The sequence below is a fragment of the Oncorhynchus mykiss genome, chromosome 27 (genome assembly GCF_057628025.1).
Source record: "Oncorhynchus mykiss isolate SJ-2025 chromosome 27, ASM5762802v1, whole genome shotgun sequence".
Lineage (NCBI taxonomy): Eukaryota > Metazoa > Chordata > Actinopteri > Salmoniformes > Salmonidae > Oncorhynchus > Oncorhynchus mykiss.
Genome location: NC_143048.1, coordinates 32,585,311 through 32,598,181, shown reverse-complemented (window position 1 = coordinate 32,598,181; position 12,871 = coordinate 32,585,311). Strand labels below are relative to the sequence as shown.

The window sequence follows — 12,871 nt, the reverse complement described above, 5'->3', positions numbered from 1 at the left end:
ACATTGAGGAAGTACCCCTCTATGAGCAAATGCGACAACCAAAGAGGACATCTGATAAGTGTGTGTGAGCTATGAGGAGGCAGGGTGAGAGTTCAACGTTCCTCAATAGTCTAAAGGCATCCTCTCCTCCTCTTAATAATATTCACTCATCTGACAAACAGGGTAGTTGAGAGAAATATTACCGATGTCTTAAGGCGATTAAGCCCCTATGTACAAACGTTAGCCTATATGTCCGTGCCATTTTACCAGGAGAAACAGACAAAGAGACTGATACCTATATTTCTATATGGGAATATTAGGCTGTGGCAGAAACAGGGAAGTTGAGCTATCCTCTTTCAAAGCAACACTGATTGATGAAGAGCTATTGTAATGTTACTGTCGAAGCACAATGCTAGGAGTGTCTTCAAACCAGTCGCTGGCTCCAGACTAGCTATAAAGAAATCCCAAACTGTCTCTGCTCCCGATAATGATCAGACAGACTGAACTAGCAGACCGAGAACACCAGGAACAAACGTATAAAGATAACACCAAACTGTCTTGAATGTAACACAATCTACACACACACACACAAAGTCTTCCTGTGTGTCGCACTCTCAAAAAAAGGCACGCAAGCACACACAGACTCCAACACTCTATTGAGCTGACTGTTGCCAGGGACACTGCTCTAGTAAGCGATTCAGTGTCCTTCCGTTTGTTCGTCCATTCAGGTTGTAACTCTCCAGCTCTCATTCACCCGGAGTTATTTTACATTTGCATTAAAACCAATTGCTGCAATCTGCACCGTTGCTGTATATGCATTGAATTGAGTACCACAACAAGCATCGGCAATAGGTTCCTATATTATCACTATACTGTATGTATAGTAATAGATCTACCATGGTCCTTTATACGGTCTAGTCACACATGCAGTACAATAACCTTGTAAAATGGGTAGTGGCACACTGTAGAGGACTGTTAATAATACCAACAGAGCACTGCATTAAGAAGAGGCACCGTAGAAGGGTTTCCTAGGATTGTATGTGGAAGGGTTCACATATTAACCAAAGTCATAGCAGTGAAAAGAATCCAACTATAAATCAAAACACACAACAAAAAACCAGAAGAAAACCAAGTTTGAGCTCCCTTTCCAGGAATGGAGAGTGCCGTGCCAGTCCACTTTAGAGCTTAGACAGTCAAACTTGGTATTGGAGAATAATAATTAATTACTGTGACTACAGGCCACGTGGAATTTGACTGCCTTCCTGACTCGTGACCGCCGGTGTGGCAGTAATACGGTCACCGCAACAGCCCTAGTCACGTCTGGAGGAAATCTGATACCATCCCTACGATGAAGCATGGTGGTGGCAGTATCATACTTTGGGGATGTTTTTCAGCAGCAGGGACTGGGAGACTAATCAGGATCGAGGGAAAGATGAATGGAGCAAAGTACAGAGATATCTTTGATGAAAACCTACTCCCGAGCGGACCTCCGACTGGGGCAAATACTTATGTTAATGTCATATTTCAAAGAAATATCTAAAAACTTGATTTTGCTTTGTCATTATGGGTTATTGTGTGTAGATTGATTAAATTGCACCCCCCCCTCATCAATTGTAGAATAAGGCTACAACGTAACAAAATGTGGAAAAAGTCAAGGGGTCTGAATACTTTCCGAATGCACTGTAAATGTGTCCAACAGGACTTTAATGCCCACATTTGGCTTCACATTACATATTTCTCTGTCACACGCAAAGCTCTCAGAGACGGAACATTGCTTATCGAGTTCATTGGATGCAATAGATCTGGCTAGGAGCCAGAAGCAATGACCCTTTACCACAGAACACTTCTTTGGTATGTATACACACATCTCTATGTACACTGTTCACACATAAGCACGACACCATAAGCATGACACCTACACACACCATGATGAGTGAGCCATAGCGCCATAGTCAGACACTCAGTCACAGCCCCATGTTACTACAGAAGGTCATATTTGTAGATCATAGAAGTCTGGAGGAGAGCCACTAGAGTTTTCTTCCATGGTCCTGGGGATTTACAAAACAGACATTTGAACACAGGCCAGAACTAAGGATGGAGAACAGCTGAGCAGTGACTTACTTACTAAAGCAGTGAACTAGGACAAAAATCCAGGTTGTGATTAGACAGCAAAGTGAAACCCCATGGTGGCTAGGCTACGTAGTGTTCACCCAGCAGCTTTTCCCAAACTGTTCTGGCAGATTTCCAACATTCTCCGCCTGTCAGGACACTACCCTCCCAGTTTCCAGCGCACTCAGCGCAATGCATTCCAGCACGCACGTGTCCTTTACAATGACCTTTTACCATACAGTGTATTCAATACTTCTCTGTAAACTGGTAATCTCTGTATACCCATTAGTTGATGCTTATTTATAAAACCCTCTTAGGCCTCACTCCCTCTGAGAATCCTACTGCAGCCCTCATCCTCCACATAAAACACCCGTTCTGCCATTCACATTCTGTTAAAGGTCCCCAAAGCACACACATCCCTGGGTCGCTCCTTTTTTCAGTTCGCTGCAGCTAACGACTGGAACAAGTTGCAAAAAAACTGTTTTATCTCAATCTCTTCATTCAAAGACTCAATTGTTTTATTTATTTTATTTTTATTTCACCTTTATTTCACCAGGTAGGCCAGTTGAGAACAAGTTCTCATTTACAACTGCAACCTGGCCAAGATAAAGCATAGCAGTGCGACAAAAACAACAGAGTTACACATGGGATAAACAAACGTACAGTCAATAACACAATAGAAAATATGTATACAGTGGATGCAAATGAGGTAAGGCAATAAATAGGCCATAGTGGCGTAGTATTTTAATATTTACAGATGCAGCGATCGGTAAGCTGCTCTGACAGCTGATGCTTGAAGTTAGCGAGGGAGATATAAGTCTCCAACTTCAGTGATTTCTGCAGTTCGTTCCAGTCACTGGCAGCAGAGAACTGGAAGAAAAGGCAGTCAAAGGAGGTGTTGGCTTTGGGGGTGACCAGTGAGATATACCTGCTGGAGCGCGGGCGACGGGTGGGTGTTGCTATGGTGACCAGTGAGATATACCTGCTGGAGCGCGAGCTACGGGTGGGTGTTGCTATGGTGACCAGTGAGATATACCTGCTGGAGCGCGAGCTACGGGTGGGTGTTGCTATGGTGACCAGTGAAATATACCTGCTGGAGCGCGAGCTACGGGTGGGTGTTGCTATGGTGACCAGTGAGCTGAGATAAGGCGGAGCTTTACCTAGCAAAGACTTATTGATGACCTGCAGCCAGGGAGTTTGGCGACGAATATGTAGCGAGGGCCAGCCAATGAGAGCATACAGGTCGCAATCGTGGGTAGTATATGGGGCTTTGGTGACAAAACAGATGACACTGTGATAGACTACATCTAATTTGCTGAGTAGAGTGTTGGAGGCTATTTTGTAAATGACATCGCCGAAGTCAAGGATCGGCAGTTTTACTAGGGTATGTTTGGCAGCATGAGTGAAGGACGCTTTGTTGCGAAATAGGAATTCCAGATTTAATTTTGGATTGGAGTCTGTAAGGAGAGTTTACAGTCTAGATAGACACCTAGGTATAGCTGTCCACGTATTCTAAGTCAGAACCGTCCAGGATCGGTTGGAGAGCATGCATTTAGTTTAACTAGCGTTTAAGAGCAGTTGGAGGCCACGTAAGGAATGTTGTATGGCATTGAAGCTCAGTTAACACAGTGTCCAAAGAAGGGCCAGCTGTGTACAGAATAGTGTCATCTGCGTAGAGGTGGATCAAAGAATCACCCGCAGCAAGAGCGACATCATTGATGTATAAGAGAAGAGAGTCGGCCCGAGAATTGAACCCCCAGAGGTCCGGAAAACAGGCCCTCCGATTTTACACACTGAACTCTATCGGAGAAGTAGTTAGTAAACCAGGCGAGGCAGTCATTAGAGAAACCAAGGCTGTTGAGTCTACCGATAAGAATAGGGTGATTGACAGAGTCAAAAGCCTTGGCCAGGTCGATGAAGACGGCTGCACAGTACTGTTTTTTTATCAATGGTGGTTATGATATCGTTTAGGACCTTGAGCGTGACTGAGGTGCACCCGTGACCAGCTCAGAAACCGGATTGCATAGTGGAGAAGGTACGGTGGGATTCGAGATGGCCGGTGATCTGTTTTTTCACTTGGCTTTCAAAGACTTTAGAAAGGCAGGATGGATATAGATCTGTAAACAGTTTGGGTCTAGAGTGTCTCCCCCCTTTGAAGAGGGGGATGACCGCGGCCGATTTCCAATCTTTAGGAATCTCAGACGATATGAGAGAGGTTGAACAGACTAGTAATAGAGGTTGCAACAATGGCGGCAGATAATTTTAGGAAGATGGGGTCCAGATTGTCTAGCCCAGCTGATTTGTAGGGGTCCAGATTCTGTAGCTCTTTCAGGACATCAGCTGTCTGGATTTGGGTGAAGGAGAAGCGGGGGTGGTGGGTGTTTGGGCCAGTTGCTGCGGGGGGTGCAGAGCTGTTGGCTGCGGTAGCCAGGTGGAAAGCGTGGCCAGCCGTAGAGAAATGCTTATTGAAATTCTTGATTATCGTGGATTTATCAGTAATGACAGTGTTTCCTACCCTCAGTGCAGTGGGCAGCTGAGAGGAGGTGCTCTTATTCTCCATTGACTTTAGTGTACCAAACTTTTTGGAAGTAGTGCTGCTGGATGCAAATTTCTGTTGGAAAAAGCTAGCCTTTGCTTTCCTAACTGACTGTGTATACTGGTTCCTGGCTTCCCTGTAAAGTTGCATATTGGGGGGACTATTCGAAGCAAGTGCAGAGCGCCACAGGATGTTTTTGTGCTGGTCAAGGGCAGTCAAGTCTGGAGTGAACCAAGGGCTATATCTGTTTTTAGTTCAACATTTCCTGAAAGGGGCATGCTTATTTAAGATTGTGAGGTAGGCACTTTTGAAGAACAACCAGGCATCCTCTACTGACGGAATGAGGTCAATATCCTTCCAGGGCAATTAGAAAGGTCTGCTCACAGAAGTGTTTTAGGGAGCATTTGACAGTGTTGAGGGGTGGTCGTTTGACCGCAGACCCATAACGGATGCAGGCAATGAGGCAGTGATCGTGATCGTTGAAAACAGCAGAGGTGTATTTGGAGGGCAAGTTGGTCAGGATGATATCTATTAGGGTGCCCATGTCTACGGATTTGGGGTTGTACCTGGTAGGTTCCTTGATAATTGGTGTGAGATTGAGGGCATCTAGCTTAGATTGTAGGACGGCTGGGGCATATCCCAGTTTAGGTCACCTAACAGTACTAACTCTGACGATAGATGGGGGGCAATCAATTCACATATGGTGTCCAGGGAACAGCTGGGAGCTGAGAGGGGTCTATAACAAGCGGCAACAGTGAGACTTATTTCTGGAGAAATTGATTTTTAAAAGTAGTAGCTCGAACTGTTTGGGCATAGACCTGGATAGTATGACAGAACTCTGCAGACTCTCTACAGTAGATTGCAACTCTGCACCCTTTAGCAGTTCCATCTTGACGGAAAATGTAATTGGGGATGGAAATTTCAGAATTTTTGGTGGCCTTCCTAAGCCAGGATTCAGACACGGCTAGGACATCAGGGTTGGCGGAGTGTGCTAGAGCAGTGAATAAAGCAAACTTAGGGAGGAGGCTTCTGATGTTAACATACATGAACCCATGGCTTTTCCGGTTACAGAAGTCAACAAATGAGAGCGCCTGGGGACACACAGGGCCTGGGTTAACTTCTACATCACCAGAGGAACAGAGGAGAAGTAGGATGAGGGTACGGCTAAAGGCTATAAGAACTGGTCGTCTAGCGCGTTCGGAACAGAGAGTAAAAGGAGCAGAATTCTGGGCGTGGTAGGATAGATTCAGGGCATAATGCACAGACAAGGGCATGGTAGGGTGTGAGTACAGTGGAGGTAAACCTAGGCATTGAGTGACGATGCGAGGCTGCATCTCTGGAAGCGCCAGTGGGTACGGTCTCCACGTGTGGGGGGTGGGGCATGTAGAGCGGGACTAGGGGCTCCGCAGTTAAACAAATAAAACAAATGAGAGCTACCCTAAACAACAGTATACAAGGCATAGTGGCATTAGAGGGATGCATAAAGCAATCACGGGTGTTGATTGGGAGGGCTAAGACAACAATGAGTAAACAGCTAGGACAACAACGGGTAAATGGCGATGAATGGGCAGAGAGGGTCAGTTCAAATCAAATTTATTTGTCACATGGTTAGCAGATGTTAATGCGAGTGTAGCAAAATGCTTGTGCTTCTAGTTCCGACAATGCCGTAATAACCAATGAGTAATCTAACCTAACAATTCCAAAACTACTACCTTATACACATACAAGTGTAAAGGGAAATATAATATGTACATAAAGATATATGAGTGACGGTACAGAACGGCATAGGCAAGTTAGCTACACACTGAGTTCGAGGCTGGGGCGACAGATAACAAAATGAAGTTCCGTGTTCATAAACAGTCCAGCAGGCATCAGCTGTGTGGCTGAGTGATCATAGGGTCCAATAAGCAGCAATGGACGAAACGGGGAGCCGCTCGGCAGTCGTCACTACGCTAGGCGAGCGGGAGACACGGCGCTCAGATTTAGCGGGCCGGGGCTAGTAGCTGGGTCCTCACCGACATCAACGACGCAGAGGCCGGTTGAGGGCACATCGGCCGAAATACGTCAACAGACCAGTCGTGATGGATCGGCGGGGCTCCGTGTCGACAAAGGGTCCAGCCAAATTGGCAAGAGAGGTATTGTTGTTGGTGCACTTCATTTTGCTAGCCGGAGGATAGGGCCTAGCTCGAGGCTAACTTGTGCTTGCTTCTGGACAAGGGCGTTAGCCACAATAGCCAATCATGGACACTCTTAATGACAATTGTGGCTGCTTTACATGATGTATTGATGTCTCTACCTTCTTGCCCTTTGTGCTGTTGTCTGTAACCAATAATGTTTGTACCATGTTATGTGCTGCTGCCATGCGATGTTGTCGTCGTCGGTCTCTTTTCATGTAGCGATATGATGAAGCTGTTTCTCATGAGGACCGCCACAAGAAAGGAAGACCCAGAGTTACCTCTGCTGCAGAGGACAAGTTCATTAACTGAACCTCAGATTGCAGCCCAAATAAATGCTTCACAGATGCTGCATGTGTGGTTCCCACCGTGAAGCATGGAGGAGGCAGTGTGATGGTGCATTGCTGGTGACACGGTCAAAGATTTTTTTTTAATTCAAGGCACACTTAACCAGCATGGTTACCACAGCATTCTACAGCGATACGCCATCCCATCTGGATTTACGCAAATTGGGACTATCATTTGTTTTCAACAGAACAATGACCCAACACTCATCCAGGCTGTGTAAGGGCTACTTGACCAAGGAGATTGATGGAGTGCTGCATCAGATGACCTGGCCTCCACAATCAGCCGACCTCAACCCAATTGGGATGGTTGGGGATGAGTCGGACCGCAGAATGAAGGAAAAGCAGCCAACAAGTGCTCAGCATATGTGGGAACTGCTTCAAGATTGTTGGAAAAGCACTCCGAGTAAAGCTGGTTGAAAGAATGCCAAGAGTGTGCAAAGCTGTCATCAAGGCAAAGGGTGGCTACATTGAAGAATCTCAAATATATTTTGATTTGTTTAACACTTTTTTGTTTACTACATGATTCCATATGTGTTATTTCATAGTTTTGATGTCTTCACTATTATTCTACAATGTAAAAAAGAGTCAAAATAAAGAAAAACCCTTGAACAAGTAGGTGTGGTACTGTACGTTTTTTTATTTTATTTTTTGAAAACAATTCTAAAAAGCTGTTTTTGCTTTGTCATTATGGGGTATTGTGTGTAGATTGATGAGGGATTTAAATTGTTTTTAATAAATTTTAGAATAAGGCTGTAACGTAACAAAGGGTGGAAAAGTCAAGGGATCCGAATACTTTCCGAATACACTAATGTATGTGGGGAAAGCACTTTCTAACTTGCCAACATTTTTTTCTAAGATATACAGTACCTTCAGAAAGTATTCACACCCATTGACTTTTTCCAATTTTTTGGGGTTTTACAGCCTGAAATTAAAATGGATTAAATTGAGATGTTTTTGTCACTGTCTTAAATACAATACCCCATAATGCCAAAGTGGAATTATGCCTTTTGAATTTCCATATATTTTTTTCAAATTAAAACTGAAAAGCTGAAATGTCTTGAGTCAATAAGTATTCAACCCCTTTGTTATGGTAAGCCTAAAGTTTAGAAGTAAATATTTGCTTAACAAGTCACATAAGTTGCATGAACTCACTATGTGCAATAATAATGTTGTCCATGATTTTGGAATTACTACCCCATCTCTGTACACCACACATATAATTATCTGTAAGGTCCTTCAGTCGAGCAGTATATTTCAAAAACACAGATTTAACCACAAAGACCAGGGAGGTTTTCCAATGCCTGCAAAGAAGCGCACCTACTGGCAGATGGCTAAAAACAAAGCGGAATATCCCTTTGAGCATGGAGAAGTTATTAATTACACTTTGGATGATGTATCAATGTACCCAGTCACTACAAAGATACAGGCTTCCTTCCTATCTCAGTTGCCGGAGAGGAATAAACCACTCAGTGATTTCACCATGAGGCCAATGGTGACTTTAAAACAGTTAGAGTTTAATGGTTGTGATAGGAGAAAACTGAGGATGGATCAACAACATTGTAGTTACTCCACAATACGTGAAAAGAAGCCTGTATAGAATACAAATATTTTAAATATATATAAATAAATTAATAACATGCATCCTGTTTACAACAAAGCCCTAAAGTAATACTGCTAAAAAATATGGCAAAGCAATTCACTTTTTGTCCTGAATACAAAGTGTTAGTAGTATTGGATTTGCCCAAAACATATGAGTACCACTCTCCATGTGTTCAAGCATAGTGGTGGCTGAATCATGTTAGAGGTATTCTTGTCGTTAAGAACTGGGGAGTTTTACAGGATAAAACATTTATGGAATGGAGCTAAGCACAGACAAAATCCTAGAGGAAACCTGGTTCAGTCTGCTTGCCACCAGACACTGGGAGAGGAATTCTCCTTTCAGCAGGAAAATTGCCTGAAACACAAGGCTAAATCTACACTGGAGTTGCTTACCAAGAAGACACTGAATGTTCCTGAGTGGCCGATTTACAGTTTTGACTTAAATCTACGGCAATGGTTGTCTAGAAATTATCAACAACCAAATTTGACAGAGCTTGAAGAATTTAGAAAATAATAAAAATGGGCAGATGTTGCACAACTCCGGTGTAAAGCTCTTGGAGATTTACCCAAAGATTCAGAGCTTTAATCACTGTCAAAGTGCTTCTACAACGTATTTACTCAGTAAATGTGAACACTTGTGAACACTTGTGAACACTTGTGTAAATTAGATATTTCTGTATTTCATTTTCAATAAATTTACTCAAATTTCAAAAAACATGTTTTCACTTTCATTGAGGGGTATTTTGTATAGATTGGTGAGAAAAAATATATATTTAATCCATTTTGTATTCAGGCTGTAACACCAAACATTGTGGAATAAGTCAAGGGGTATGAATACTTTCTGAAGGCACTGTATTTGCCGGGTGCTTTTCCTAAAGACAAATACATGCAGGTCTTACCTGCGGTCTCCTGGAGGCTCTTATTCCCTGTGGCTCTCCTCCATGCTAGTGGCATCTGGGGAGGTGGAGGGACACTGCATCTGGGGGGAGAAGGAACAACATCAGTGTGTGTATGTGTGTGTGTGTGTGTGTGTAGGAGATCAGTTACAGAGAATCAACGGGAGGTACCAAATAACAGTGTTGTCACATGCTTTATAAATATCAGGTGTAGACTAACAGTGAAATGTTTACTTATGGGTCCTTTTCCCAACACTGCAAAGTGACAGAGTAATAAATACAGTGAATAACAACAATAGCATGGCTATATACAGGGAGTACAAGTACCGAGTCGATGTCCAGGGGAACAAGGTAATTGAGGTAGCTATATACATATAGGTACAGTTGAAGTCACAGTTGAAGGTACAGAAGAGTCATTAAAACTCGTTTTTTCAACCACTCCATAGATGTATTGTTAACAAACTATAGTTTTGGCAAGTCGGTTAGGACATCTACTTTGTGCGTGACACAAGTCATTTTTCCAACAATTGTTTACAGATTATTTCACTTATTCACTGTATCGCAATTCCAATGGGTCAGAAGTTTACATACACTGAGTTGACTGTGCCTATAAACAGGTTGGAAAATTCCAGAAAATAATGTCATGGCTTTAGAAGCTTCGGATAGGCTAATTGACATAATTTCAGTCAATTGGAGGTCTACCTGTGTATTTTCAAGGCCTACCTTCAAACTCAGTGCCTCTTTGCTTGATATCATGGGAAAATCAAAAGAAATCAGCCACGACCTCCAAAAAAAATTGTAGACCTCCACAAGTCTTAATTTATTTTTTATTTTACTAGGCAAGTCAGTTAAGAACAAATTCTTATTTACAATGACGGCCTAGGAACAGTGGGTTAACTGCCTGTTCAGGGGCAGAATGACAGATTTGCACCTTGTCAGCTTGGAGGTTTGAACTTGCAACCTTCCGGTTACTAGTCCAATGCTCTAACCACTAGGCTACCCTAGTCTTGTTCATCCTTGGGAGCAATTTCCAAAAGCCTAAAGGTACCACGTTCATCTGTACAAACAATAGTACTCAAGTATAAACACCATGGGACCACACAGCCGTCATAACGCTCAGGAAGGAGATTAACTTACTTTGGTGCGAAAAGTGCAAATCATCGAAGTACAACAGCAAATGACCTTGTGAAGATGCTGGAGGAAACCGGTACAAAAGTATCTATATCCACAGTAAAACAAGTCCTATATCAACATAACCTGAAAGGCCACTCAGCAAGGAGGAAGCCACTGCTCCAAAACCGGCATTAAAAAAGCCAGACTACGGTTTGCAACTGGACATGGGGAGAAATATCAAACTTTTTGGAGAAATGTCTCCTGGTCTGATGAAACTGTTTGGCCATAATGATCATCGTTATGTTTGGAGGAAAATGGGGTAGGCTTGCAAGCCAAAGATCACCATCCCAACCGTGAAGCACAGGGGTGGGAGCATCATGTTGTGGGGGTGCTTTACTGCAGGAGGGACTGATGCACTTCACAAAATAGATGGCATCATCTCAAGACATCAGTCAGGAAGTTAAATCTTGGTCGCAAATGGGTCTTCCAAATGGACAATGACCCAAAGCACACTTACAAAGTTGTGGCAAAATGGTTTAAGGACAACAAAGTCAAGGTATTGGAGTGGCCATCACAAAGCCCTGACCTCAATCCTATAGAAACTGTGTGGGCAGAACTGAAAAAGAGTGTGCGAGCAAGGAGGCCTACAAACCTGACTCAGTTACACCAGCTCTGTCAGGAGGAAGGGGCCAAAATTCACCCAACTTATTGTGGGAAGCTTGTGGAAGGCTACCCGAAACGTTTGACCCAAGTTCGACACAATTTAAAAGCAACACTACCAAATACTAATTGAGTGTATGTAAAATTCTGACCCACTGGGAATGTGATGAAAGAAATATAAGCTGAAATAAATCTATCATTCTCGTTACGATTATTCTGACATTTCACATTCTTAAAATAAAGTGGTGATCCTAACTGACCTAAGACAGGGAATTTTTACTCTGATTAAATGTCAGGAATTGTGAAAACTGAGTTTAAATGTATTTGGCTAAGGTGTATGCAAACTTCCGACTTCAACTGTAGGGGTGAAGTGACTAGGCAACAGAATAGATAATAGACAGCAGCAGCAGTGTATAGAGTCAGTGCACGGGAGTTAGTGCAAAAAAAAAAGTAAATTCAAGTAGTCCGGGTAGCCATTTGATTAGCTATTTATCAGTCTTGTTTAGCAGTCTTATGGCTCGGGGTAGAAGCTGTTCAGGGTCCTGTTGGTTCTAGGCTTCAAGCACTGGTACCGCTTGCCGTGCGGTAGCAGAGAGAACAGTCTATGGCTTTGGTGGCTGGAGTCTGAAATTTTTTTTGGGCCTTCCTCTGACACAGCCTGGTATAAAGGTCCTGGGTGGCAGGGAGCCCGGCCCAAGTGATGCATTGGGCTGTACTCCCCACCCTCTGTAGCGCCTTGCGGTCGGGTGCCTTGCACATGCCTGAATGCCTGCAGGCTACCTGCCCTTCATCTCTCAAGCATTGGTTACTAGAGCCTACTGAAGACATAAGAGTGGTTCAGAAATTAGGGAAAGGTGTTATACAGAGAAGAATGGATTCACTTTTTTTTTATGCAAGTTAAGGATACTATAGTTATCACGTTTCACAGTGGATTTATTAACTACAATAAAGGTAAAACCTTTTTTTAATTCTGGTGCTGCTCTGCACACACAAGCTTGTTAGCTGGGTAGCTAACGTTTGCTCTGGTTCAACGTTAAAGTCATTCAAGGTCAAACACATTCGAAGTTCCTCCATAATTCAGGACCTAATCCACATAATGCATGTCATAACAAGACACCCAGTGCTTCAAAGCAAGCTTCCTCCATCCTCTCTCATGCCTCACCCGCAAAATGTCTATTACACCTCACGCCCTACACCGATTGGCAGCACAGTGTGTGTGTGCTTGTCTTTCATTATGATTAAACTATGCTATTACGGCAAAATTCAAATTTCCGATACAAAATATATCATACCCGCACCATCGATTTCAGATTTTTAAAAATTACTGAAATAAAGCGTTACTTTTTTGTTCTTCATTAGAACCAGTTCAGAATTTTATTTTGCTGGTCAGAACAGTACGAAAAAAAATGGTTCTGTTCAAAACAAAATGATTGGGAAATCATTTTGGTTCCAACCTCT

General features: G+C 43.1%; 1 protein-coding gene across 4 annotated transcripts in view; it reads right to left on the bottom strand.

Moving 5' to 3' along the window:
* LOC110507192 (phosphatidylinositol 4,5-bisphosphate 3-kinase catalytic subunit beta isoform) overlaps positions 1-12,871 on the bottom strand; it is an 87,819-nt gene that overhangs the window by 51,047 nt on the left and 23,901 nt on the right. For all 4 annotated transcript variants that reach the window (XR_016492489.1, XR_016492490.1, XM_036964685.2 and 1 more), the window contains exon 2: positions 9,644-9,723. The gene's annotated coding sequence lies outside the window, so the exon portion shown is untranslated. The remainder of the gene's footprint in view (positions 1-9,643; positions 9,724-12,871) is intronic.